Raw genomic sequence first — 4274 nt, 5'->3', positions numbered from 1 at the left:
ATGCTGGTTAACCCTTCAGAGAATCAGTCCTGAGAGGGTTCTGGAAATTTTCATTTTTAACAAGCCTTCACCACAGGATCCTGGGGGCAGAGAAACACTGAGTGGGCTATTATTTTGGTTTTCGACTGAGCCAACAAGAAACTGCTAACGTGTTTAAGATTAACCAAGAGTTCTTGAGAAATCTACTGGTCCCGCCTTAATTATTTGGCTTCTCTGAACCTCTGTTTACTCATCTAAAAAATTAAAAATAAAAAAGTTTTCTTTAGTTGTACAGTTGTCATTACTGTGGCCCTCCAAACCCTCAAGATGTTATTGACATTCAGAAGAATATACCATAACTGCATTTATTTGAGAAGAATGAGAAACATTCTCTTTCCTATAGAATGATGCCTTCGGCAACAGCAAACATAGATTCCAAACAACAAATATTTGACTAAACACATTAATTGCTTTATTACTTAATAGCTAACACTTGAGTGCTTACTGTTTACCAGACATTGTTCTAACTTGTTTGATTTCATTATAACCCAATGAGACAAAGAGAAGTAAGGTGATTTTCTCAAAGTCACACAGTTCTTTGGGTTCTTTATCCCAGCTACTCAGAAGGCTGAGGCAGGAGAAGGGCGTGAACCGGCGATGTGGAGCTTGCAGTGAGCCGAGATCTCGCCGCAGCACTCCAGCCTGGGAGACAGAGAGAGACTCCGTCTCAAAAAAAAAAAAAAGAAAAAAAAGAAAATGCAAATCTTCCTTTTTTATTTATATGAATGTGTAAACAATAAAATATAAATACGTATACATTTGCAGTCAATGGGGAAGGGGTGCACTTTGGATCATTTCATTTGCAGAATCCATTAAAATTGGACATTCTCAGTTTACTATTGGACTTAGAACAAAAATATTATGCACTATGGAAATTCTCACATTATATCACTGTAAAAGCAGTTACTAAGAAAATAACTGTCATAAATGTGCACCACTGACTAACGCGCAGACAAAACACACAAGCAAATAGAACCACTCAGAACTCAGCCATGATCAAAAACGTGTCTCACTAATGAAGCTGCTTTTTACACTAGAACTCAGCAACTGAAGTGTAATACTGTGGAAGTCATAATAGCAGTAAAAGTAATCACAGTAATTATAATAGCAGAAGTAGTAATAGTTGATGAAACGCTGTACAAACAAAATAGATCTCAAAAACTGTCTATGAATAGGAGAAACATAATGACAGAAAACTTGAATAAAGTAATGCAAAAAGAAAAAAAAATACACGTAAGGTCTCTGTTGAGCCGCAGACGCGGGTCTCTGTTCTGCAGGATGTGGTTTGTAAAAGTTATTAAGAATAAGGCCTACTTTAAGAGATACCAAGTGAAATTTAGAAGATGACAAGAGGGTAAAACTGATTACTATGCTCAGAAACGTTTGGTGATACAGGATAAAAATAAATACAACACACCCAAATACAGGATGATAGTTCGTGTAACAAACAGAGATATCATTTGTCAGATTGCTTATGCCCGTATAGAGGGAGATATGATAGTCTGCACGGCATATGCACACAAACTGCCAAAATACAGTGTGAAGGTTGACCTGACAAATTAATGCTGCAGCGTATTGTACTGGCCTGCTGCTGGCCCGCAGGCTTCTCAATAGGTTTGGCATGGACAAGATCTATGAAGGCCAAGTGGAGGCGACTGGCGATAACTACAATGTGGTAAGCATTGATGGTCAGCCAGGTGCCTTTACCTGCAATTAGGATGCAGGTCTTGCCAGAACTATCACTGGCAATAAAGGTTTTGGTGCCCTGAAGGGAGCTGTGCATGAAGGCTTGTCTGTCCCTCACAGTACTAAATAATTCCCTGGTTATGATTCTGAAAGCAAGAAATGTAATGCAGAAGTACACCAGAAGCACATCATGGGCCAGAATGTTTCAGATTACATGTGCTACTTAACGGAATAAGATGAAGATGCTTCAAGAAACAGTTCTCTCAATACATAAAGAACAGCGTAACTCCAGACATGATGGAGGAGTTGTATGAGAAAGCTCATGCTGCTATATGAGAGAGTCTAGTCTATGAAAAGAAGCCCAAGAAAGAAGTTAAAAAGAAGAGGTGGAACCGTCCCAAAATGTCCCTTGCTCAGAAGAAAGATTGGGTAGCTCAATGAAGGCAAACTTCCTCAGAGTTCAGGAGTGAGCTGCTGAGAGCTAAACCAAACAATTTTCTATGAGGATTTTTCAGATAAAGACAATAAACTTATGGACAGAAAAAAAAAAAATACAGGTACTGGAAAAATCCAAAGACGAGTTATGTGGCTCAATGCCAAAATATTTAAGGAAATCGCAGTTGAGAATGAAAGTCAAGATGTGGAAAACAGTTTGACTCTGGGAGAAAATTCATAATACATTGTGAATAAAATGATGCTCCAATGAATACACCTGGTAAATGTTTTAAAGAAAGAAAAAGCAAGATGCTGCTACTGGTTTTTGTTGTTGCTGTTATTTTGAAACTTTTATTTTAGGTTCAGGAGTACATATGCAGGTTTGTTATACAGGTAAACTCATGTCACAGGGGTTTTGAACAGATTATCTCGTGACGCAGTTACTTAGCCTAGTACCCAGTAGTTATTTTTTTCTGATCCTCTCCCTCCTCCCGCCTTCCACCCTCAGGTGGGCCCTAGTGTGTGTTGTTCCCTCCCTTGCGTCCCTGTGTTCTTATCATTTAGTTCCCACTTATAAGAGAACATGCAGCATTTGGTTTTCTATTCCTGAATTAGTTTGCTAAGGATAATGGCCTCCAGCTCCATCCGTATTCCTGCAAAGGATGTGATCTCATTCTTTTCATGGTTGCATAGTATTCCGTGGTGTATACATACCACATTTTCTTTATCCAGTCTACCACTGATGGGCATTTAGGTTGATTCAAGTCTTGGCTATTGTGAGGGGTACTTCAATGAGCATACATATGCATGTGTCTTTATGATAGAATGATTTATATTCCTTTGGGCACATACCTAGTGATAGGATTGCTGGGTTGAATGGTAGTTCTGTTTTCAGCTTTTTAAGAAATTGTCACACTGTTTTCCACAACAGTTGAACCAATTTATATTCCCACCAACAGTGTATTTGTGTTCTCTTTTCTCTGCAACCTCACCAGCATCTGTTATTTTTTGACTTTTTAATAATGTGGTTACTGTTAATATGTTAAAATCTGACCATATTTTACACAGTATATGAATCCATTAGTTATTACCAGATTACCAGTGAATGGAATTACCTGATAAAAAACATAAAGTAAGTTGTGGTCTCAAATGACTTGCTCAAAAACAAAATGCAATTCAGTCTTGAATAAAAACAAATAATTCTCCTCATTCCAATACTTCATAATTCCAACCAAAAAGAAAGAAATGAAACATTAATCTACTAGTAATAAAGTCAAATCAAGTGTGGATTTTGCTCAGTATCCCACTAGTTCTGGATCAACCTCCTAATACCAAAACTGTAAAGCAAGTCACTCTTGTGGAACTGCAAATAGTTCAGTATGTTTGTTCATTGGAGTGGGGGTAGGGAGGATGTGTGGAGTAGAAAGAGAGATGATGTAAACAGCAACCAAGTTTTATACTTATTTTTGTCCCATGCTGACCTGAGCACAGAACTTTACACATAGCAGGTATGCAATAAATAATTCCATTCAGTTCAACTAACATTCATTGATCGTTTACTCTATGCAAGGTACTGTACTAGGCACTGTCAGAAAAAGATGAGTAAAACAGTTCCTTGAAGCTATTCAATAGCTTTTATACTTCAAGGAAAGAGCTAGACAAAAAGGTACAATCAACTCTCAATTTACCAGGGAATGGAAGAAATAAGGAAATAGATAATAAAGTTCTCCAAATCTCAATTAAAACAAAGCCTCGTAAAACATAGTACAAAATAGATTTAGTATACACATATTTAATGAAAATTATATCTAATATTCAAGAACACATTTGCTATGCTACTCAGCGTATCATTATGCATGCCCCCTGAAGGATGTGAAGGTAAATAGAACACACTCAGCTCTCAAATATTTTATGGTGGAATGGATCAAAAGTTGCGAGTTCACATGCACATGAAACTTGCATGTTAAAACTGACAAAGAAAGAGATCAGCTCATTGTTCAACTGGTGCCTCACCTAGTGTTGATGATGCTGTGGTATCATTTTCCTCCAGAGTTTGGCTCTTAGCTTTGCAGGCTGAGAATCAGTTGAACTGGAGTTGATCAAGCTCAGTTAGA

At 37.6% G+C, this 4274-nt stretch overlaps 1 pseudogene; it reads left to right on the top strand.

The window, feature by feature from the left end:
• The first annotated feature begins 1317 nt into the window (after positions 1–1317).
• LOC697297 (large ribosomal subunit protein uL18 pseudogene) lies at positions 1318–2210 on the top strand (annotated as a pseudogene).
• Positions 2211–4274: the final 2064 nt, after the last annotated feature.

Source organism: Macaca mulatta, chromosome 1, assembly GCF_049350105.2.
Source record: "Macaca mulatta isolate MMU2019108-1 chromosome 1, T2T-MMU8v2.0, whole genome shotgun sequence".
In the NCBI taxonomy this organism is placed as follows: Eukaryota; Metazoa; Chordata; class Mammalia; order Primates; family Cercopithecidae; genus Macaca; species Macaca mulatta.
This window is presented reverse-complemented; position numbering and strand designations above follow the sequence as displayed.